Consider the following 26180-nt stretch of genomic DNA (forward strand, 5'->3'; position numbering starts at 1 on the left):
CTGCCACTGGGCTGTCTTTAAAAAAATTCCCGAATGAACTCACACCCTTATTCGTGGACAGAACAGATTTATAGTGACTGTAATAGGGCTTTCAAGGTAAGTGAGATACTTAAAGAGTGGTTTCACTAATTCCCCAGTGAATTTCCATGACCGAGTGGAGATTCATATCCTCTTCTCCAGAGTCGTAGTCTGTTACTCTATCCACTACACTGCACTGGGAATCCATCAGTTTAGATCTTTAATGTTTGCAAAGGATTCTCTCTCTCTCTCTCTCTCTCTCTCTCTCTCTCTCTCTCTCTCTCTCTCTCTGCATCTTACAAAAGCCTTGTTTCTCCAAAATGATTTTTAAGGGCAAAAACTTGTTTTTAATGAATTCCAGAACTCTGTCTACGCCATTGTAATTTCTTTGTATTGAGGATAGGGTTAGGATTAGGGTTAGTGGCTGAGGCAGACTAGGGTGTAGATAACAACAGAGTGTGGTATAGTTCAAATTTATAAAACTTGTACATGCTATACTCAGTGGAAGGGCACTGAGAACACTAATCTTCTCTTCAAATGGGGTCAGCTTACTGAAAATCAGTTTATTACTGATTACAACATAGGACTTTCTTCATTCATTTCATTTCATTTTTTAGTCAAGATTCATTATATTGGATGGAACCAAAAAACCTACCCCAGTAGCAAAGAACAGATCTGTTAAGATTATAGCTAGGTTTTGTCTAAAGAATCAAAGATGCATATGGTCAGTCGGTGAACCTCAGGATTCCTATCTACAACACTTTGAATGCCACTGTTTTAAAATGTTTACCTATGCATATATCTAGTTCAGTTTGGGACTGAGGGATCCTAAATGGTCTCATCCTGCTGTATGGACATTAAATAAGCTTTCTTCTTGCAATGCACACCCTACATTTGCTTTCCTTTGCTGTTAACTGCTTATAAAACTCTCTGAGCATTCAGGAACTAAAAGGAAACTTCAGCAAATTCCCACATCTCTTCACAGTAAAGTGACTTACAGGCACACACACGCATGCATATAAATACACACACATGCACAGACAAATTTTCCACTGCAAAAAATTAGCTCTATGAGAGACTAGATGAAATCCTCACCCACACTGAAAGTAATTTATAATGTTCCCTTATCTTGGTTGTTGTGGGTTTTTCGGGCTCTTTGGCTGTGTTCTGAAGGTTGTTCTTCCTGACGTTTCGCTAGTCTCTGTCCTCTGAAGATGCCGGCCACAGAGACTGGCGAAACGTTAGGAAGAACAACCTTCAGAACACGGCCAAAGAGCCCGAAAAACCCACAACAACCATCATAGTATACACTTCTGGTGTAATAATTATTTAGCAATGGTTCAGAATTCTGTACCTTGTTGAATACAGGCTCTTGCAGGTTGCAAGATTTGAAACTAATAGTCAAAGCAATATGAAAACCATAATAAAGGAAGTTAGCTAGATATGAAGTTTTCAGATGCCTAGAGTCACAAAGACTGCAGGTATAATAGAATTTTATATTCAAAAAATCTTGCTGGAATTCTAGGATTTTAGAAAGTGCCAAACCTGCAGATAAGTTAGGAGAAAAGGAAAACTATTTGAAGAGATATGTGTGAGGCTAAGATGAATGCAAACAAGACATCCAACACATCATGACAAATCCATGCTGCTTTGAGCAACAGACATCAAAGAACAATCATTGTAAATTTTCCACCATAAATGTGAAATTGAATGTATGCTACTTTTAACATCTTTGGTATTTTTAATATGAATTAAGACTAATGATAAAGTTTAATACCTTTTATTTTTAAATGGTGTGTCTTGAAGATTTTTTTTCTGTTTTAATGTGCCCTTTTAGTCTATTAAACTGTTTTATTTTTGGATTCAAACAATGTTTTTATTCTGGCTACAACTTAAGGGTTGCATCTGAATGCCTGCAACCTGTCATAGTTGTAAGACTGGAAGGAAAATCACATCCTGTAATTTTTCACAAGCTGCAAGAAATAATTTTTATGTACAGTATCTGTGCCAAAAGATTTCTTCATTGCTGTAAGACTTTTGGATTTTACAACTTTCAAGTATTTTGTACATATGGAGCTTAGAAGCAAAATAGATACATAAAGCTTGTAGAAACAGACAAGATGATGTTGCCTGGAATTATTGCAACCATGAAAAGACTTACAGCTTGATACTCAGATGAATTTTTATTTGATTGTCAAAGGCTGTTTGGTTTCATTTTAGAGTTAACCCTTTACTGGGATAAATGCCAGCTGTGACAAACACAGGCTTCTGATTTTTCACCCAGGAGGTCTATGCATTTCCATACAACTCCCGAGGGAAGTCAAATATAATTTTTCTCATCTGATGGGGACTGGAGAGTTTGCACTTTGTGTACTAAAACCCCAATGAAGGAGAAAGGCTTACTACAACCTTGTGGCTCAGAGTCACCCCTGAGTAAATAGTATCCTGAAATATGTTCTTTTTCCTTTAATTTAATTTCTCTCAATGAATATATCTTGGATATTGATGATCTTTTTCACGAATCTATCCCCAGTGGGGTACCCAGTGTGGTGTAGTGGATAGAGAGACAGACATGGATTCAGAAGGCATGGGCTTGAAGCCCCACTTACCCCTGTAAAGTCACTGGGGAACTGGTAAAATCTTAAATATCCCTCTTAGGATCACTATCAGTCAGTTCCAATGTGATTTCACACAACACAATAAATCCTCATTAGGCAGACTAATAGATGCTTCTATAAATGTTTGCATGTTGTTGTTTAGTCATTTAGTCGTGTCCGACTCTTCGTGACCCCATGGACCAGAGCACGCCAGGCCCTCCTGTCTTCCACAGTATCCCATAGCTTGGTCAAATTCATGTTGGTTGCTTCGATGACACTGTCCAACCATCTCGTCCTCTGTCGTACCCTTCTCCTTCTCCTCTTGTCTTCACAGTTTCCCAACATCAGGGTCTTTTCCAGGGAGTCTTCTCTTCTCATGAGATGGCCAAAGTATTGGAGCCTCAGCTTCAGGATCTGTCCTTCCAGTGAGCACTCAGGTTTGATTTCCTGCAAGATGGATAGGTTTGTTCTCCTTGCAGTCCAGGGGACTCTCAAGAATCTCCTCCAGCACCACAATTCAAAAGCATCAATTCTTTAGTGGTCAGCTTTATTTGTGGTACAGCTCTCACTTCCATACATCACTGCTGGAAAAACCATAGCTTTGACTATGTGGACCTTTGTGGGTAAAGTGATGTCTCTGCTTTTTAAGATGCTATCTAGGTTTGTCATCGCTTTCTTCCCAAGAAGCAGGCATAGTTTAATTTTGTGGCTGCTGTGACCATCTGCAGTGATCATGGAGCCCAAGAAGGTAAAATCTGTCACTGCCTCCATATCTTCTATTTGCCAGGAGGTGATGAGGCCAGTGGCCATGATCTTAGTTTTTTTGATGTTGGGCTTCAGACCATTTTTTGCGCTCTCCTCTTTCACCCTCATTAAGAGGTTCTTTAATTCGTCCTCACTTTCTGCCATCAGAGTGGTATCATCTGCATATCAGAGGTTGTTGATATTTCTTCCAGCAATCTTAATTCCAGTTTGGGATTCCTCCAGTCCAGCCTTTCGCATGATGTATTCGGCATATAAGTTAAATAAGCAGGGAGACAATACATAGCCCTGTCGCACTCCTTTCCCAATTTTGAACCAATCAGTTGTTCCATATCCAGTTCTGTTGCTTCCTGTCCCACGTATAGATTTCTCAGGAGATGGATAAGGTGGTCAGGCACTCCCATTTCTTTAAGAATTTGCCATAGTTTGCTGTGGTCCACACAGTCAAAGGCTTTTGTGCAGTCAATGAAGCAGAAGTAGATGTTTTTCTGGAACTCTCTGGCTTTCTCCATAATCCTGCGCATCTTAGCAATTTGGTCTTTTGTTCCTCTGCCCCTTTAAAATCCAGCTTGTACTTCTGGGAGTTCTCAGTTAACATACTGCTGAAGCCCGCCTTGAAGTATTTTGAGCATAACCTTGCTAACGTGTCAAATGAGTACAATTGTGCGGTAGTTGGAACATTCTTTGGCAATGCCCTTCTTTAGGATTGGGATGTAGATTGATCTTTTCCAATCCTCTGGCCACTGCTGAGTTTTCCAAACTTGCTGGCATATTGAGTGTAGCACCTTAACAGCATCATCTTTTAAGATTTTAAATAGTTTGACTGGAATGCCATCACCTCCACTGGCCTTGTTGTTAGCAATGCTTTCTAAGGCCCACTTGACTTTGCTCTCCAGGATGTCTGGCTCAACATTAGCAACCACACTATCTGGGTTGTCCGGGACATCCAGATCTTTCTGGTAGAATTCCTCTGTGTATTCTTGCCACCTCTTCTTGAGGTGCTTCTGTAAGGTCCCTACCATTTTTATTCTTTATCATGTCCATCTTTGCACAAAACGTTTTTTTAATGTCTCCAATTTTCTTGAACAGATCTCTGGTTTTTCCCTTTCTATTATTTTCTTCTATATCTTTGCACTGTTCATTTAAGAAGGCCCTCTCGTCTCTCCTTGATATTCTTTTTTCTGTAATTTTCCCTATCTCCCTTGCATTTTGTTTCCCTTCTCTTCTCTGCTATTTGTAAGGCCTCATTGGACAGCCACTTTTCTTTCTTGCATTTCCTTTTCTTTGGTATGGCTTTTGTTGCTGCCTCCTAGACAATGTTACGGGCCTCCATCCGTAGTTCTTCAGGCACTCGGTCCACCAAATCTAGTTCCTTAAATCTGTTCTTCAGTTCCACTGTATATTCATAAGGGATTTGGTTTAGATTGTACCTGACTAGCCCAGTGGTTTTTCCTACATTTTCAGTTTAACCTTGAGTTTTGCTATAAGAAGCTGATGATCAGAGCCACAATCAGCTCCAGGTCTTGTGCTTGCTGACTGTATAGAGCTTCTCCATCTTTGGCTGCAGAGAATATAATCAATCTGATTTCGGTATTGCCCATTTGGTGATGTCCATGTGTAGAGTCGCCTCTCGTGTTGTTGGAAAAGAGTGTTTGCGATGACCAGTTTGCTCTCTTGACAAAACTCTATTAGCATTTGCCCTGCTTTGTTTTGAACTCCAAGGCCACACTTACCTGTTGTTCCTTTTATCTCTTGACTCCCTACTTTAGCATACTGAGGCTTAATTCCGTACATCTGAAAAAGTAAGCTACAGTCCAGAAAAGCTTCTGTCAAATTAAACTTGTATGTGCCTGATGTATCCCAAGACTCTTTGTTGTATCTACTCATCCACATGCTAGTAACATTTGTTATTTTTATGTGTCCCATCATAACACTCCCAACTTATGGCAACCCTATCAACGAGGACCTCCAAAATTACCTGGCCCCAACAGCCCTTCTAAGATCCTGCAGATTCAAGTCTGTGTCTTCCATTATAGGGGGAAAATTTTGCATTGATTTTAATGGGACCTATGTACAACTACCAAGATGAATTTGACCAAACTCCGGGAGGCAGTGGAAGACAGGAGGGCCCGGCATGCTCTGGTCCATGGGGTCACAAATAGTCGGACACAACTTAACAACTAAACAACAACAATGTACAACTAAATGAAGCTGGATCCAGCCGAGTATCTCTACAGATACTGGAGATGGTTCAATTGTAATTCAGAATGGTTTGTCATATTGCAATTTAAATGTTATCTACATCTGTTAATGTCCAGTTTGCCAACAGTTTGTTTTATTTTTAACTGACCAGAGGGTGTTTTATTGTTTAATGTATGACTAATGCACTTATAGTTATAAACTAGTGTTTACAAAATATCAAAACAGGCTAACAAGCATTGCTGCACAAATACTCTGCATAGGAAAAGAAACTGAACAAACTTTCTGACTCAGTAGAAATGAAGTGAAAAAATTAAAGTTAAAAGAACCTGTCCAGTCAGCACTATAATATTTTCTGTCCATGCCACAAAATGGCTGAGGAGAAGAAATGTTCCATGCAAACACAGAAGAACAGCACACAAAAGATATCCTAGTAGACCAAGATAATATCAATCACAGACTTGGAAAAAGAGAGGAAGGTAAATTAAATACATTCAGATTAATAGGAACAAGATTGTAGCTTTCAAGAAAGGCTCAGTTTTTTCATTTATCTTTGGACCTCGAAACTTTGCATTCAGGAATAGTAGAGCATGCATGTTGTATATTCACAAAATCATCTTGGCTTGTGGTTTGAAAAGTGTCCTTAGCTCAGCAGTCTAGGTAGAGAGGCTGAGAGCTTGATTCTCCACTCTGCCTCCTTGTCAGATGACTGCACTCCATGATCCATAGAGTCCCTTCTAGCTCTGCAGTTCTAAGATTATTGTTGTTGTTACCGATGGTTGAATTTTGCACAACATCCTACATAGGTTCCATTAATTAAAATGAGCAAAATACCCTGCTTCACAAAGCTGGGGAATCCCATCATCCCTGCCCCACCAAGGTTTTGTTTTTCTTTCCATTTCCTTTTCCTCTCTGATTTTGCTAGTCTTTTCTTCCTCTACCCTTCTCTTTGCCAGGTTTTTCCTTATATCCATTCTCACCCTCCCCCTTATCAGGCAGCATACCCCCTTGCTCGCTCTCTCTGAGGTTTGGGCACCATGCAAAGAAAAGCACCCCATGGAGCTGCCCTGAGGCCCTTTCGAAAAGTGAATGTCCCAAGGCTGAGTGCAACTTTCTCTCTGATGGTAAGGGAATTCCTCTGATTGGTAACTGAATATGGCACTGAAAACAGAAGTTAAAGTGAAATCCACGAACTGTTTAAAACACTCACACGCACACGCACAAACATTATATACGTTTCAGGAAAAGCAAAAGTGCAGTGCATTAGATACTTAAGCACAAGACAAGTATCAATTGCTTCCCACAAACATTTTCACACCACAATACTACATTACAAGTGTGAGAAACAATATTAGCCTCTCAGCATTGGACATTCTGAGCTTTGGTCCTGGCCTTTCTGACAGACTGAGGTTCAGGATGGCCTGTAGGGTTCTTGAAGCAGATCCTGAGCCAAGTATAAAGAGGTCTAATCTGATTTTGGACTCTTTGATATCTGATGTGGCCAAAGACTAAAGGATGATACAGTGATTTCCCAGTAGTGCTTTTTGACTTGGCACTGGAGCATTTCAAAATGTTGCCTCAAGTGGTAGCAGCAGGGAGGGGGGGCATTTCAGGTCCAATTCAAGCAGTCAAAAAGGAGGCATGGTGATGGACAGGAGCACCTTCTGTTGGGGGGGGCATAACCCACCAGATCCTAAACCATAACCAAATCTCCACAAACCTTGTTTTATCAAAGACCGCAATAGAACTCAAAACTCAATGCACATATGTGTTGCCTGGCAACTATGGCTGTGTCCCTGGTTTCAAATTTCTTAAAAATCTATAACTGGTACACAGTCTCTGTTAAGTCAGGGCTTCAGCAGCCAAACAGAATGATTGTTTTTTCAGCAGGGACATGAAGAATTCTTGCCAAATTACTTGTTCTTCCCATCAAGATGTCGTGTTGAGAAATCAGCCCCGTGAGATTTCTCACAAGGATGAGAAAAAGAGCACCTTTCCTCCCAATGAGGCTTCTGCGATTTGGTTAGATGCAAAATATCTCTGTACCCAGTTAGTCTATTTTTCCATTGGGAGGCAAAGCATAGCCAGGGCAGGTTTTAGACAACTCATGTGAACATCTGACTTTTTCATATATATAGTCATGCAACAGGGCATAGTTTTTATTGACAAGCTGTTGTAATTCTGTGCAATTTGCACACAAGCAGGTTCCCATGAATACAAGAACACTGGCCAATGACAAGTGGGGGGCAGGGGGAGAATTACATTTAGGGCACAGTTACACTGTGAAAATGAATCAGGAAAGGGGTTAGGGTTTTTGAAATTGTTTTAAAGTCACGCGGTAGTCATTTGGTCTTTGCAAGTGTGTGTATCATCTGGGGACAACCTTTAATATTTTATTAAGCCGTGTTGCGTTTTGGTCAAGGGGCCAAAATGGGCTTTTTAAGTTGCTGCATTTGAGACTTTGTGCTGTGTCTGTTCACCCTTGCATTGGCTGCCTCTCACAACCACTCACCACCACTGATGTGGTATTTTTAATATTTTTAAAATATTTTATTTATTTCAAACTGGAATGGCACTAGTTCAGTATTACAGACAGAAAAATAAAATGAAACAGACTGGACAGAAAGGTTTCCCTGAAGCCCAATAGCCACAATTACAACAATGGAACCAGTTAGTGAGTTGGTGAGTGCTCCAACACTGGGTGCATTCAAGAAAAACTTAGATAATCACCTGGCAGATATGCTTTGATTGTATTTCTGCATTGAGCAGGGGGTTGGACTTGATGGCCTTGTAGGCCCCTTCCAACTTCACTTTTCTATGATTCTACGATCCTGGCATTCATTACTTGACAAACCCCACAGACTATTTGGCTAAAGTGATCATCTGGCAAGGGCTCCTCTTACCTTGCTTGGTTCAGATCTCCAGGTTGGCTGCTTCCCAAGCTCCTTCCTTTTGCAAAAAGGAGGTAACAAGCAGAGTACCACAAGGCTTGCTCCTGGACCTAGTGTTCTTCAGCCTTGAGAAAAGAAGACTGAGGGGTGATATGATAGCACTTTTCAAATACTTTAAAGGTTGTCACATAGAGGAGAGGCAGAATCTGTTTTCAATCATCCCAGCATGCAGGACATGTAATAATGGGCTCAAGTTATAGGAAGGCAGATTTCAGCTGAATATCAGGAACAATTTCCTAACTATTAGAACAGGACAACAATGAAACCCAATTGCCTCAGGAGTTGGTGAACTTGCCAACCCTGGAGGCATTCAAGGTAAATTTAGACAATCATCTGTCAGATCTACTTTGATTTGCATTCCTGTAATGAGCAGGAGGTTGGACTTGATGGCCTTATAGGCCCCTTCCAACTCCATTCTTCTATGATTCTATCTTTTTTTATAAAAAAACACCAAGATTATGAGTTATATAATGATTCATAAATATTTGTGTTGTATAATAATTATTTCGGCAAATAAATTGGCAAGCCCAGCCACAAAAGAATGCTCTCTCTCCCTCACCCCCATACAAAGCAGAGAGGTTGCAGGGTTTTAATTAGTTTCTTTTCTAAGCATCTGTGAGCTCTGGTCACTAAAACACAAATATACACAATTTCACATTTTTTTTTAAAGATTAACTTCTCTTTCCTCACTCCCCCTTTTGGATTTTTTCACCCATTTTTATAAATCTTCTCACACAAATGAATATCTGTTAGGGCAGGAAAGTTGGACCTCAGTGACAGTTTTATAGCTGAAGTTGCATTTTTGTTTGTACCTGTGTAATGCAGCCATGCAGTGTATAATGTACTACAATGTGCTATTGTTTAAAGATGCTAAGTTCACTAAGGGTTTGTGTAGAAGAAGGCAATATTATTTATTTATTTATTTATTTATTTATTTATTTATTTATTTATTTATTTATTTATTTATTTATTTATTTACTTACTTACTTACTTACTTACTTACTTACTTACTTACTTACTTACTTACTTACTTACTTACTTATTAGATTTCTACTCCATGCCATCTGGCAGCCAGGTCACTCTGGGCAGCTAACAACAAGAAGACAAACAAAGTGTGCTGCTTATATACTGCTGCATGCAATACTAAAACAATATTAAAACACAATAAGAATAAAATAATACAAACATACAAAAGATACCATAAGTAATAGGATAAATTAAAACAGATAGCTATAAAGATGGTAGAAAGGATGATGAAAGGATGGCAAAAAGGATGATTAAATGGAAGCAGAGATATCAGCAACTTAATGCTCAGGGAGAGCCTGACGGAAGAGCCAAGTTTTCAATGCTCGTTTAAACCCATCCAACGAGGGTGACAGGCATATCTCCATGGGCAGATTGTTCCACAGGCAGGGGGGCAACCACAGAGAAGGCCTGGCTTCTTGTTCTTTCCCTCCGGCCCTCCTTCAGGGTCAAGGCCCCCAACCACCCTGCCTGGGGCCCTCCGCTGCTGGTAAAACCAGGGGGTGGCCAGGCTCGGCGACAGAGAGGGTGTTTAGTTGTGATCATGTCAACCGCCTTGGTGGCAGCAGTATACCAGCCATCCACCAGAGCATTGACAGGAGCACCAACCAAGTCAGCAAGAATCCCCCACATGATATCTTGGAATCCAACAGGATCCAGTAATCTTCAGGGGCAGACCACGTTAATGGGTCCAAGCTCCCCGTGGGAGAGAAGTGCCACTGTGAGGCTGCAGTTAATTAGGTGGTGATCCGACCATGACAAGGGGGCTGATATCAAGTCGGCCACCATCGGAGCACACTCTCTCTGCTCGGCAGCGAAGACCAGATCCAGCATGTGGCCACCCATGTGGGTAGGACTACTAACTAGTTGGGTCAAGTCTAAGGAAGCCATGATTTCCAGGAACTCTTGAGCTGGACCGGAAACCACAGCCTCCGCATGAATGTTGAAGTCCCCCAGAACCAATAGTCTGGGGGACCTCAACAGCGCCGCAGAGAGGAAATCCGCCAGCTGCAACAGGGACTGTGCTGGATCACAGGGAGCGCAGTATGCCAGCACAATCCCAAAGCCACCCCTGGCCCCAAAAAACACGTGGATGGCCTCTAGACCTGGGCTTGCCACCGTAGAGAGCCTAGCAGCCTCAAAGATGTCCTTATAAAAAATGGCCACTCCCCCGCCCGGTCTGCCCTCATGTTGGATGGCATACCCAGGTGGGCATATGAGGGAAAGAATAGCTCCACCCTCAGCACCCACCCATGTCTCAGTTATATAGGCCAAGTCTGCCCATTCCTCCAAGATCAAGTCTGGATGAGTTGGGTTTTGTTGTGGGCAGACCTGGCATTTATCAACACCAGGGACAGAGAGGGAGGCCAGCTAGGCTGGTTACCAATGTTCAAACAGGTGACAGCAGAGCTAGAACCGGGGACAGCCTTCAAACATCTGTCCACTGTTCTTCTAGGTTTGATCGCTACTTCACCAACGCCATGTTGTAGCCTTCCTATTGAAATATCTGTGTTTCATTCAAACATGCACTAAATGACTAGAGATTGACAGAGGGATGGTTGATTTCTGTTCCAGTGTTCCTCATACCTCAGAAATTACATCCTAAAGATGCATGTGCAGATGTCTGGGACAGTTAAGCATTTTCACTGCACAGTAGCACATGACAATATGAAACAAATGGGGTTGGGGAGAGAGAGAATGGAGGAAGGAGAGAAAAAAATTGTCTTTGTGTTCAGGTTGACATTGTTCCTTATACACTGTTACTCTATATCCTAGCCCAACCTTTTCCAACTAGGTATTCTCAGGATACATGAGACTGCCATAATCCAATAGACCACCAGTTGTGGGATCATGAGAACTGGAGACCATCATATCTGGAGACCAACAAATTGGGGAAAATCTATGTTAGCCCATTACAACTGTATATGTATGTTCACCCTGCCTCCTCGCCTTTCTCCATTTTTAACACATTAAGATGGTGCCTTCCATGAACAGCAAGCTGGGAATCAATTTCTAAATGGCTTTAGGAACTGGTTCCAGTCTCTGTTCCCAGGAAGTGCCCCTTTATGTGTACAAAAAGAAGAAAAAGAAAATAAAAAACAGAAGGAAAAAATGAAAAGTCCATGTTTAAGGCAAGGCCATTACACAATAAAAGCCTCACACTCTGGAAACACAAAAAGTAGCTCCAGAACAAGGACATAACCTTCATGTTTTCATGCTGACATTTCATATCACAGAAAAACATTGCATTCTTAAGGTATTGTTTCCCTGGTTCCTAGATGCCATTCTTGAACTACAGCAAAACAGCATATAATGATATTCTGTGTACCACTTCATAATAAGACTCTGTGTGTGTGTGTGTGTGTGTGTGTGTGTTTTCACACAAACACATTATCTAGGGGTTACGAAATTATGTTCTTTTTCTTTGGAAAAAATAGTTACATGATTGGATTTTTATACATTAACCAATACTAAGCAGGAGCTTAGTTAGTCAGTCAGTCAGTCAGTCAGTCAGTCAGTCAGTCAGTCAGTCAGTCAGTCATATTACTTATATTATTCATATGCTGCCTTTCTGTCCATAGGGCACCCAAGGTGGCTCACAATTAGAGATGGAGATATTCGTATTCATAAACAAATACAAATATCCCCATCCCAGCTGCACCTAATACAGGTCCGATCCTCAGAACTGGCTCGTCTATTCACACGTTGCCACGCCACCAGCGTCCCACTTTCCTGCCAATCGCGGAAGTAGCTCTGCCATCCCCCTGCTTGGCTGGCCACTCCAGGCAGGGGGCGGGAGGACAAATATCCCCACATGGCTGCCGAGTGGCCAGCTGAGCAGAGAGAAGGAGGAGCTACTTCTGTGACTGGTGAAAAGAATGGGACACTGACAGCGTGGCTATGTGTGAGTGGATGGGCCAATTTCTGGGGCTGGACTCTCATTAGATGCAGCTGGGATGGGGATATTCGTATTCGTTTATCCCTATCTCTACTCAAAACAAATGAAATTGTACAATAATAAGTTAAAGTTCTAGACAAAACTATATATTAAAAACAATTAAAGATTGATCCAGATTAAAAACAATTTTTAAAATATTTTTAGAAAACATTTTAAATTATCTAAACTTCACAAATGGGGTGTTCCCTAGATCCCCACTCACGGCTTAAAAGCCTGCCTGAAAATGTTTACCAGTCCATAAAGGTCACAGACACTCCCAGTACCTTCTATGAGAAAGTGCAAAATCCTTGATATTTCCATTAATATATTGGAAAACATCAATACTGGCATATTATTCCATAAATTATGTAAACTGTATCAGTAAAGAACCAGTCATAAACTCCTAAAGAGGCAGCAGAAACACCGCTGGATATCATGCAGTTCAACTGTGATCAAGGAAATCTGACATCAGAGGCCTCCTAGTTATAGCAATGGAAAGGTCTTTCACACTCACTCCATGCTGTTCTGATAATGGTCAAGGCTGAAAGAGAGCCTGATGGGGTGGATGGCTGGGAGCTGTCCCTGTGCCTAGGATCCAAACCTATCCCATTCGAAAGACATCCCACACACGAGTCCCATGGCGCAGTAGTTACACCGCAGTGCTGCAGTCCAGCTTCTGTTCATGACCTGAGTTCAATCACAGTGGACTTAGGTAGCTGGCTCAGGGCTGGCTCAGGCTTCCATCCTCCTGGGGCTGGTAAAATAAATATCCAGCTCACTGGAGGGCAAAGTCTTGCTTGCATAATTATGTTGCAAACCCCCCCCCCCCCCAGAGAGTGCTCTAGCATTATGGGGCGGTATACAAGTTGAAATGACAACAGCCGAAGTAGTTAAAGGGTCTGTCCAGATAGGTATATCGATTGCTGTTGGTATGGTTTGGTTTGAAACAAATCATGGTGTCTGCACATGTTAGATCAGCCCATCCTTTCTGACAGAACACTAGGTGCTTCTGTGTGTGTGTGTTTTGTTTGTTTGTTCGTTTGGTCTGATTCAGCATACTCCTGTTCATCCCATTGTGTAGTCCATGTGGATAGCTAGGGCACACCCAAATGTAGCTATCGGCAGCCTCAATGGAAGAGACAACCCTGTGATGTATTAGGTGGGATGTGACATTAAAAAGGATGACAGAGAAAGCCCCTCCTTTATTTTCATCTCCGTTTTTAACTGATGCAGTGCAATTCTAATATCATGCTCAGTTGATGTATTTCTGTATCATTATGCCACTTACTCTATTTAACCAGCCAAAAAAGTCACTATGGCCCACAGGAAAAGGTGTGGAAAGGACCTATGTTGACCCCATGGGCTCTGCCACCACAAGGCAGCGCAACCCCAGCAGAGGTGAATGTTGGGGGGAAGTGGGAATTACCTCCCTTCCACTCCCCAGTCTTTACCCCAACCTTTTCTCCTTGTGCTGCTGCTATTCTTCACCCCTGCCCCTGCTGCTTCCTCACTCGCAAGTAAACCAGGCAAACCTACACATGAGTAAACTGGGTAAACTAGGTTAACCTGCTTGTGAGTAAACCAGCAATTAAAAGACCTGTGTAGACCCTTCTCACAGGAGAATAAACCTCTCCAGTGTGAACAGAAGGATCGCTCAAGTGAGAGATAAAATAGATCACACTGAATATAAGAACATTTTACAGTGGCGCCTCGCTAGACGATGATAATCCGTTCCACTGAAATCACTGTTTAGCGAAATCATTGTCTAGCGAAAAGCATTTCCTCATTGGAATGCATTGAAACCTGTTTAATGCGTTCCAGTGGGGAAGAATCATCGTTGTCTAGCGAAGATTGGCCATAGGAAAGGCGCTTTGCGAACTGCCAATCAGCTGTTTAAATCGCTGTCTTGCGAAGCTTAGATCCCGAAAACACCCGTTTTGCGAGTGCGGAGGGAGCTGTCAAAATCGTTATCTAGCGAAAATCAGTTTGCGAAGCAGGGACTAAACATTGTCCAGCGGAATTCCCCCATAGGAATCACTGTTTAGCGAATCGCTATAGCGATTACAAAATGTCAATGTCTAGCAAAAAAACCTGTCATGCGGGGTAAGTGTCTAGCGAGGCAGCACTGTAACTATGAAACAGACTGTGCCAAATACCCCTATCCGGACAGACCCAAAGAAACTATGACAGCCTTGGAGAAAACTATGGAAGGCGAACTTTCAAAAGGGTATATGTGGAGAAGGAAAAAATGAAGATAAACTCCTTCCCACACAGCTTTTACATACTGGCTGGTGCAAGCTCAGTAGTACTTAGAAGCTGGCATGTCCTCTGCTATTATTCTCCCCTTCTCCATCAAATCTCTGTAGGGTTGCTCTATGCATCACCAAATTTTACCACAAAAACAACCAACACCTCTCCTTCACAATGCCTCATCTTCCGACAACTATATTCCCGTTTCCCTTTTCACCTGTAGAAGCATGTACACACCTATAGTCAGTGACAGTATAGGAATCATCTCAAATCTGGTAGTAAACATTTTAGATTGCCCCATTTAAGAGAGGGGAGTTTCCCAAAAAGGCAGCTAAGTTCTAGGGAAGAAAACTCAATAAAGAGCAAGCTTTGAGACTTCTGGATGGAAAACGATCGTGTTTGATCCCTCGGCGAAGACAGGAGCTATGCTTCACTATAACCTTTCAAATGAGTTGTTGCTGAGCAATGAGCTGCTGAATGTTGAAAAACATTAATTGTGTGTACCACATTAGAGAAATTGTACAGATGTCTTTGTAAGGAACAAAAAGTGGATCCATTCTGCATGAAGCCTTCAAAATGAGCATAAGGCAAATCTTTAACCATGTTGAATTTACATATTTGCCCTAATATTAAAATCAGGCCTGGATCAAATATCATAAACTACCCATGGCTCATGTGTAGTATACTTTTCTTGATAAATACTTCGTTTTATGAAGAACAATCCTTTTTTCTTCCCCAACTTTTGAACACAGATAAGTTCCTTAAGATGGCCCCCAAATTATAACTGAGACACCAACTTGAATGAGGCTGTTGCTTAGCAACACCTCTTTTTTTGTCCAAATTACATTTTAAAATCCAGTATGCACTGGATATGAATAGAAGCTGAAATGAGGAGCTCTTAAAATTTTGCTAATGCTATCAAAGGACCACTAACAATAAAATAAAATAAAATAAAAAATAAAGGAGGTTGAGAAGTAGAATTGTTAAAGGTTGTTTCCCTGCCCCCTTTCAGTAATACCTGAGATGAGAATTTCATTTTTATAGGCAATAATCTTTCTGCAATTTTAGGCCCTATATTTCCTCAGGAGTTTTGAAAGAAAAATAAATGATTGTGAGCTTTGCTAATGATACAGTGCTACCTCTTCTTTCACAGAGACCATCCTCTAGCAATGGACTCCCTTGCTATTCATCTTTCTACCACATCCATCTGCCCCCTCCCAAGTACTGCTTTGCACATGAGTAAAGGTTTAATAGTCCCCTTCTCATTATTATTTGTTACAGTATTGTCAAGGATACAGAGAAGAGTCCAACACAAAGCCCCAAATGCCACTGGAAGTCCTTCACAACTGCATTTAGAGACCCTGAAAAATATCATGATGGGACATCCTGTTTTGAATGAGATGCAGTGATTCCACTGGAAAAGACATAATATTAAACAAAGGGCTAAGAGTTCATTTTTCAACTACTGTATACTGTTGCTCTGCCTGGCACCTGAGTATAGCAACCTGCCAACCATTGGTTCTTCCTGCATCTTCCTTCACTCCTATCATTGTCCTCTCTTCTCCATGTCATTATGTGGAAGCAAGTTGAAGGATAGCTCAGCGGTTTAGGCCACTGGTTCTTAACCTTGGGTTACTCAGGAGTTTTGGACTGCAACTCCCAGAAGCCTTCACCACCAACTGTGCTGGCTAGGGTTTCTGGGAGTTGCAGTTCAAAAACATCCAAGTAACAAAGGTTAAGAACCACTGGTTTAGGCACCTGGGACCACAACCTCCACAATGTAAACCAACTGCCCAACTCAATGAACAATGTCTTGGTGATGTCAAAATACACCAGTTGACCTCTGGACCTGAGCAAAGAAGACCCTTCATCAGTCTACTAGTGGACATTGTACAGATGGACTGGTGGTGATGCTGATGTTGCTTCTGAGGTAAGCTTTTATCACTGCCATGGGTATGTGTGTTTATTGCCTGTTGACTTCTTGTTGTCTGAGCCTGTTGCCACTTGCTCTTTTTTAACCCAAGTGTTTCATTGTCCTTAGTGCCTCACAATACCAGGGAGAAAAATATGACATCATGACATAACATTTGGGAGAGATCAAACCCACGGAGTAACATATCTTCTTGCTATATACAGAGACCACAGCTTTGGTTAAACCATTGTCCACATCTATAGAAAGCAGGATTACCAGGTCTCAGGGCATGTGGTGAAATGCTGGGGAATTTCTGTGTTTCTCTGTATCTCTAGTCAGGGAAACAAATCTCAGGGTGTATGATGCCAGAGAAGGTGGAAGCTTGTTTTGTGTGTGTGTGTGTGTGTGTGTGTGTGAAGTGCTTTAAGACCTGCACGTACATCTTTACCTATTCCCAGGTGGCCGCAGGTCTCACTGGCTCAGTGTGAAGTTGTCTCTTTGTATGTGGTGCTTGCATTCCTCCTAACCTATACCTGTCCTGCCTTTGTGACCTCACAAGGCCACTCCTAAAACTTTTGGCAAGCGCCCACTCTCTGACTTCAGGTTTGGTCCTAGGATCTCAGATAATGTCATGGTACTAGAGAAGGGCATGCACCATCAGGTTAGCAGTTCGTGCCAGTTTGTCCTTTGGATGAGCAGGTGTTTCCCGCTTCCCAGCCCTGCTTCTTCTGATGGGCACCCACTCAGAGGCAGTATCTCAGCTTCCCTTCCCTGCTTCTTCTAGGTGGTGCCTTTGAAGGAGCACCTTCTGGAGGAAGCACCCAAAAACTGTTCATCCGAAGGGCAAACCCGTTCAGCAGCTTTGTGCTCATCTCTAAATGGTGCTTATCTGACAAGCCTTCCCCAAAGATATCAGGAAACCATCTAGATCCTTAGGTTCTTAACCTGTGGTCCGCAGACTCCAGGTGGGACACAATATCCTCACAGGGGGTCACAAAGGCTTGAAGAAATGTTATGGTCTTTTGCAATTAAGGAAGGGAGGGAGGGAAGGAAAGGAAAGGAAACGTAAAACAAAATATTGATTTGAAGGCCCTTCATGAGAAACTCTAAACAAATATTTGGTGCACTTTAGGGTTTTAAATCTTGAGTTAAGTCTTGGTGGTCTGCAGCAAGAAAAGATATTTAAAGGAAGTCCATGGCAAAGAAAAGGTTAAGAACTGCTGATCCAGATCCATAAGCCTTTAAGTATGAATTATTAAACCTGGTCCTTATTCACTTCTGTGATCTGAAAGCAGAATATAGGCTAACATTAATCAGATAATGATTCATCCATAACAAGAGCTTCATTTCCCGCCCTGCTATTTGCATATATTTTCCCAATCCCTTACAAAACAACAATATGCCCAGTCACATGGATCTGACCTGATATACGGTAATTTGCAGGAGATCTATGGTACTTATGAAACCCCAATCTGTTCAGTCCAGGTTGCTCCACCATGAGTGTCAAAATACCTCATATACAAAAGCCTGGAGATCTTCACCACCATGTATGAGACCATCTCTTCTACCTTCATCAAGAAAACTGGCAGACTGTGGGATATGTAAGAGAGAATTTCTGATTCAGTAGTAAATGGGAAAGACTAGGGGGGAGGAATCAAGAGAGAAGAGGCTTAGTTATTGCTTCCTGCAGGAAGTTAATAAACAATTCTTCACCTTGCCAGCCTTGGGAATTTTTAGTAGAAGCCAACCAAAGCCACCCTTCTATAACACAGTCCAAGGGTACACAATAGACAGTACATGAACAAAACCACACTCTTGCCTTGAGTCTCTAATGCCAATCACAGACATTCTAGGCTTGCAGACTTTTGGACAGGAGATCCGAGTAGAGAGAGAAAGTCATCATGGACAATAATTTTATGAATAATGGCTTGTACATATGAGTGAACCATCCTAGCTAACACTGCCACTATTATATCACATATGCATCAACTGTGCTATTTTCCAGTGGCGCCAAAGAATACATTTAAGTGACAGTTATTTAAATTTGGTTCACACTGCACTCACATAATGGTTTCCCTTCCCTTGATTACTCAGCGCTTGATGATTGGCAGCTGTATATGTAAATTGACTTAGCTGGGAAGTAGTGCATTTGAGGTGACACGCAGTGCTATGCTAGTTCTCTCTCTTCTGTTACTAAGATGGTCCATTTTATACACACGTCATCTGTGAATAATTCCAGTCATCAAGAGGCGAACATTCAAATATGAATGAAGTCGCAGGCAGTTAAGTGGAGAGGAAAGTAGTGTTAAGGGTTCCTGTGGAACTTGTAATGGAAATTCCCAGATGACCTGGTTTGTGGATTGGAGCTTAGTTTTACAGGAGATTTCACACTTTTCAAAATGCTGTAGAAACACAGTTCTTAGTCATTTAAATTATTACTGTAATTAAATATCTACTAGGATTTTTTTAATCATTTGGGGAGGAATGAGAAACAAAAAAACGCAATCTTAAGAAAAACTGAATATTTTATGATTTTTAAAAATTATTTTTATTTTATTTATCTTATTTTTTTTGATATGGGAACACAGTGGCTAACACCTCTAGTCACTCTGGGGCCATTTCCTCTCAAAACCACCAGATTATACCCCTGGGGGGACCATATATTGTGATACAACATTGTCACAAGGGCAAGGCAGTCTGGGTGGATTCATCTGCTTCCACTGGGATGTGGACTTGATTTTTAAGTTCATCACAAACAGTGCTTGGTTTGCCAAAGCATAAGATGAAAAGAGAGATATCTAAAGATGGGTCTACAACAATAGGTATTAATTTGGAGGTGAGGTTGGCTATGAGAGAGGATAATGTTATAGGTCAGAGTTGCTGAGAAAGTCCTTTCTCTTTGCCAATTACAATTCTTTCCAATTTTCAGTGTCACTCTGCTGCATGTAAAACTAAAAAAGTCCATGTAAACACTTCATTATTTTCTGCAGCTCCTGGTTTGACCTTTTTAAACTTTGACAGGCCTTGGGCTTCTTTCAGAACTAATTTTAGAAGTTAACACCTTGACTTAGGAAAGTCAGAATCTTTGCAGGGAATGGTAAGAGTGTTAGTTCCACTATTAAACTGTGTCAGAGACTGGTCCTATGCAGTGTACAGTCGTCATGTGCCAATAATTCCTGTTTTCCTGTGAAGACATAAGAGGAGCTCCAGTCTCCTTTTCTCACTGGTCTCTTATTCAATTAGCATGTCCTATTTTGAGCAAACAACTACATAAACCTAATAGAAAGACCCACTGCGGTGTAGTGGATAGATGGATGGATTAGTACTCTGGGGAACAGGATCTGAATCCCCACTTGGCCGTGGAAACTCACTGGGGGAGTGGAACTGGTAAAGCCACTCCTTAAAATATTTCACATCTTGAAAGCCCTAGTAGGATCACTAGAAGTCAATTCTGACTTGATGGCAGACAACACACTCAGTAGAAAAGCCAATGGAAATGTAATTAAGTTGACCCGAAGCAGAGCAGATCTTCTGTCCTTTTAACTACTGAACAGAAGGGTAATTTCAGCTGAAGCAACTTTTCTTCCTCTGTCCTAAAAATCTTGACTGATGGGTAGGGTGAAATGTTGCCTATTTGTAATATGGAAAATAAAGTGTTCTGCTTATATACCACACTTAAAGCACTCTCTGAGTAGTTTACAATTGAGTTATGACGGCATCAAGCAGGCTTTAGGTCCAATACAGAAGAAATCTGCTCCCTTGAAGTCTGCTACAGGTGTGATCATCCAGGACCGAGCACAGCAAATGAACCGCTGGATACAGCACTACTCTGAGCTATATATCAGAGAGAATGTAGTAACCGAAGAAGCATTAAATAACATTGAGTGCCTGCCTGTCTTGGAAGAGCTGGACAGCGAACCAACCTTAGCAGAAATAAAAGCGGCCTTGGATTCCTTCGCCTTTATCTATGTATAAAGTTACGGAGAGTGTTGCCCACTCTGCTGGAGACCTCCAACAACTCATGAATCGTTTCAGCAAGGCCTGCCAAGACTTTGGACTAACAATCAGACTGAAGAAAACACAAGTCATGGGCCAGGGTGTGGACTCACCTCCCTCTATTACCATCTCCACACAAGAATTGGAGATTGTTCATGACTTTGTGTACCTTGGCTCAACAATCTCTCACACTTTCTCTCTAGATATCGAGCTGGATAAACGCATTGGCAAAGCAGCTACCATGTTCTCTAGACTCACAAAGAGAGTATGGCTCACTAAGAAGCTGACAACATATACCAAGATCCAGATCTATAAAGCCTGTGTCCTGAACATACTCCTGTACTGCAGTGAGTCCTGGACCCTGTGTGCACAGCAGGAGAGGAAGCTGAACACCTTCCATATGCATTGCCTCCAACGCATTTTTGGTATCACCTGGCAGGACAAAGTTCCAAATAGAGTAGTCCTAGAACGAGCTGCAATTTTTAGCATGTATACATTGCTGAAACAGTATCGTCTACGTTGGCTTGGGTATGTTGTGAGAATGGCTGATGGTCGGATTCCAAAGGATCTCCTGTATGGAGAATTAGTGCAGGGAAATTGCCACAGAGGGAGGCCACAACTGCGATACAAGGACATCTGCAAGCAGGATCTGAAGGCCTTAGGAATAGACCTCAACAGATGGGAAACCCTGACATCTGAACATTCAGCCTGGAGGCAAGCGCTGCATCACGGCCTCTCCCAATTTGAAGAGACCCTTGCCCAGCAGGTCGAGGCAAAGAGGCAGTCATGAAAGCAACACAATCAGGGAGCTGGACAGGGGACAGATTGCATTTTTCATCAGTGTGGATGGGATTGTCACTCTTGAATTGGCTTTCTCAGCCACACTAGATGCTGTTCCAAGTCCTCCATACAGAGCACATTACCATAGTCTCTTGAGACTGAAAGATGCCTAACCTATGCCGGCTACACATCCCTCATCTGATATCTAGCCAGGATCCAGGGATATAAATCAGAGGAGGAAAACAGAAACTATTTGAGAGAGGGGAGCAAGTATTTTTCCATTTATATGGATAAGAACTCTCCCAGTTTTACTCCATTAAAAGCAGAAAATTGAGGGAAATATATATATATTCAAAGTACTATTTTAAAAATTGTGTACTCATCTTTTATATATTTTGGTTCTAGGAGTTATGCAACCCTGTTAAGTTAAAGTACTATTTTAAAAATTGTGTACTCATCTTTTATATATATATATATAAAATTTTATATATATATAAATATATAAAATATATATACTGATTTTATCTCTCTCTCTCTCTCTCTCTCTCTCTCTCTCTCTCTCTCTCTATATATATATATATATATATATATATATATATATATATATATATATATATATATGTATGTATGTATGTATGTATGTATGTATGTATGTATGTATGTATGTATGTATGTATGTATGTATGTATAAGATGAGTACACAATTTTTAAAATAGTACTTTAAATTAACAGGGTTGCATAACTACTAGAACCAAAATCCAATTTGAGGCTAGATTGTGCCCTGATGTTTAAATATGGGTGACCCCCCCAAAAAAACCTGAATCTCAAAACCAAAGCATAAAAACTGCAATTGAGAGGCAGAGACTAATAATTTTAAGAGGGACTTGGAAGAATTCAAGTCTATAAATGATACTTCTCACAAAGCCTGCTTTTTAATGGTGAACAACTAAAAATACATTTGCATGTGTCTTTATATGTCATGCACACACATGCACACATAGTTGAAGCATCATGAAACATTATTGCCCCTTGCATTCCTGCCAATTAGCTCCAAAATCAAAAGCTTAGCTAGGCTGTTTTGCTGGTGCTTACCCTGGCAGCCATTTGCCACAAAGATTGTCCATGGTTCCATCAAGTGAGTTATTACTTGTTAAATTTTTCTTGATGCACAGTGTGTGGGAATGGGTTTCCATTGCAGTGTGACATACCTATCGTGGAGCTAAAGAGCCAAGACAGTGTAATTTCATATAACAGGGCTACACTATGAATCTCACAGAAACAAGTAAGTCTATCTATCTATCTATTGATCGATCGATCGATTGCTTACAGAATACTAAGCTGACATAGCCAGCAGCCATGGTAACTAAAGTTGTAGTCCAAAAATCAAATGTCTTCCATCTCTGGAATACAGTAGGCCCCCACATCTGCAGTGGATCCATTCCATTATTTACCTTGAATTCCTGGAACTGCAGATAATAGCAAACCCTATATATGACATACAAGGAGGCATCCCCTTATATGTTGTATATGTTGTATTTAGGGCATCAGTAAACCATGGACAACTGAAACTGGAGACACCGATTTTGCAGATATGGAGAACCTACTGTACTCTGAATGCTGTTGAACTACAAAAGGCATTTCATCTTACAGTTATTCTTAGCGTACTCTTTCAGATTCAATATATCTGCTGAGGAACCCTCTACAGATGCTAGTAACAGATTTGGGACACTTACCTGCAGCATGCATAGGTCTAATAGGTCTCACTTCTACTAAGCCTCTTTGAGAGTCCAGTGTAGAAATCATACATACAATGCTCGTTTGTGACTATACGTTATAGGAGCATTTTCCATTTTCTAGGACGCTTGTTCACTATTATTGATCTTCTGATTGAGAAATCCTGGAAAAGCTGTCCAGATGCCTAGCTAGGAAGACAGCTTGAATAACAGGAGATCTTTGAAGGTTTAGCATAATTCATAATCCAGTCACTACCACCTGCCCCAGTAATACAGGCATTACCATTGTATAAGCATTAGAAATAAACAGCAAACTCACAAAAGCCAAGGATACATACCATAAATGATACAAATATGAGCACAAAAAAAGGATCACAGATCAATGATTAATGCTCTGGTATTTCCAAATGACATGTGTTTACAGAGAACAATATGCTAATTCCCCATACCAATGCTACTCTCCATTTTAGATTTTGCAAGTAAATGCACGGTGGGCCAAGGGATCCTGAAAGTAGCTGGAAATGAAAGCTTTTAATCATATAAGGAAAGCAAGGGGGAGGGAGGGAGAGAGGGAGGGGAGAAACAGAGAAGGCTTTTTGCAGAGGAAACTCAGACTCCCCTCACAAGAGTGCAAGGTTCTTCCTGGGTTCTCCATATTCTTTCATCATCATCATTAAAGCTCTGTGATTATACGCCTTTGATTTTAAAATTACACAATACAAAATTCAAGTGATAAGAGTCTAATTTAGAACAAAAGAGCCAAAGGAAAAGCTATAATTAAAGATACACGCAAATGCTAAAAACACTACATAGAAAAACATTGGAACAAGGCACAAATTCATGTAATATGAGAGGGGGTGCAACAGACGGGTGCCCTTAATATGAAGCTCTGAATTTCAGAAGCATGTTCCATACTATGTGGCAGTTGCCATGGTAACAACCTTTATTTTCTGAAGCTGTACAGATGTGTACAATTCATGAACTTACAGGCTGTAAATTATTGCTTTCTTGAGAGGGAGGGAGTATCAATAAGTTATGACCCCCCCCCTTTTTAAAGAAATCACATCAATTTTTTTCTTCAGGGTGAATACTAATTGATTAAAGACAACAGAGATTTGAAATGTAATGCAAGCTGAGGAGACAAATGGTTGAGAAAAGAAGATACACTGTATATGTAATATAGCAAGTGTATTTGTACTTAAAGTTGGAATTATTTCCACTTAATTTAATGGAAATTATGCCTGAACAAACATGATCAAACTTGGTTTTTTGTTTTTTTTTTTTTTTTTGTCTTCTTTTTATTCCATAGAATTCCTGTAAGGCCTTCTGAAAAATCAGGAAAAACAAGATAAAAACAAGATAGAGCTATCTAGTTTTAACATTAACACATATACTTGTTACATGAAGACTGATCATCAAAGAGATTTCACACAAACTACTGTTTCCACTGAATTGTTAACTGCCACTTTCATTTAAAAGAACTTCAGAATTTGTACAAATTAATAATACTTTAAAATGCATACAAAAAAACCTATATAGAGACTGATGGCATAACCTGGCCAAATTAAGAGAGAAGTTACTTATCTGGGACTCACTTATGCCCCTTAGCATTTCATATGCACATTGTTAGTCTGGGAGAAAATGTAGACAATGTTTTGTTGTTTAATTTTACTTAGCTGAAATTCATATATTATTATGTAAACACAAATCTCAGCAAATGTTCAGTTAGATATAATGAAAATCAGGAATTAATGTAGTGGAAACAGATCAGTAAATTTTACAAAATGGTAGCCACATTTATTCAGCAAAAATCTGTACCATAATATGTATTACAGGCAACATTCATAACGCTTCCATCCTGCACTCAGCAACCTGGAAATAACCTCAACTGAACTTGCTTCAGAGTCTGAACACATAAGTCGAGGCCTGCACTACAAATTTATAATTTCTTTTTCTGCTGCTTCTTCAAAAACATCAGCAGCACAATCCACGCAGATCAAAACAGAACAAACAAAGTGAAATGCTTTTAATAATCTGATTGATTCTAATGTAAAAGCAGAGGATATGCTGAAGTCTCTCGGGATTTGTGCCCAAACCCCTTTTTAAAAAATGGACAAAATGCATATGAAAAATACTGCAGGAACATTGTATCAGACACAGCCACAACACACTCTTCATTCATTTTACTGGGACTTGTGCTTAGGTGTCTGTGCATCTTGGAAGAAATTTAGCAGAAACTACAACCATAGCTCTCTCTCCCTGCTGATAAGATTTTTCGTTGCTTTTTTAGGCAACCAGTTTTCTCACTCAACAAGGAATACCCCAGGATGCGCAAACTGTTCAGCCCTGAAGACTGTATGAGGTACAGTGGTGCCTCGCAAGACAATATTAATTCATTCCGCGAAAATGGCTGTCTTATGAAAACATTGTCTTGTGAAACGAAAAAGCCCATTGAAATGCATTGAAACCAGTTCAATGCATTCCAATGGGCTGAAAACTCACCGTCTAGTGAAGATCCTCCATGGGGTGGCCATTTTCGCTGCCTGTAAAGCGGGGAATCCGTCCTGAAAACACAGCAGGGAGCCATTTTGCACAGCACACGGCCATTTTAGAACCGCTGATCAGCTGTTTCTGAATCATCGTTTAGCAAAAAATCGGTTCCCTGCTTCGGGAACCGATCATCGTTAAGCGAATTTTCCCCATAGGAGCATTGTTTTGCGATCGCTTTTGCGATCGTAAAAACTTCATCATAAAGCGGTTTCATCGTTTAATGAGGCACCACTGTACCAGGCTAGGTATCACACACACATGTATGTACACAGTCCACAAATGCGGGCACTGAGACACACTGAATCACTGGAAAGAGGGAAGCATCAAAAGAAACACCAAAAGACCAGTCTCTTTTCCAAAGCCCATGGAAAGAAGTAAGCAGAGCTATGGCAGGCCGCACGAAGAGCATGACACAACTCAGTGGCAGCGACAGTGTTGCCCATTTTAGTAATACATTTTAATCACTGCCAT

At 40.9% G+C, this 26180-nt stretch overlaps 1 long non-coding RNA gene across 1 annotated transcript in view; it reads right to left on the reverse strand.

Annotated features, from left to right (window-relative positions):
• Nucleotides 1–1867: 1867 nt before the first annotated feature.
• Nucleotides 1868–26180, reverse strand: part of LOC140706694 (uncharacterized) — a 32208-nt gene continuing 7895 nt past the window's right edge. The window contains exon 2 of the long non-coding RNA XR_012086508.2: nt 1868–9616. This is a non-coding gene — a long non-coding RNA (uncharacterized LOC140706694). The remainder of the gene's footprint in view (nt 9617–26180) is intronic.

Source organism: Pogona vitticeps, chromosome 4 (assembly GCF_051106095.1).
Source record: "Pogona vitticeps strain Pit_001003342236 chromosome 4, PviZW2.1, whole genome shotgun sequence".
Classification (NCBI taxonomy): Eukaryota; Metazoa; Chordata; class Lepidosauria; order Squamata; family Agamidae; genus Pogona; species Pogona vitticeps.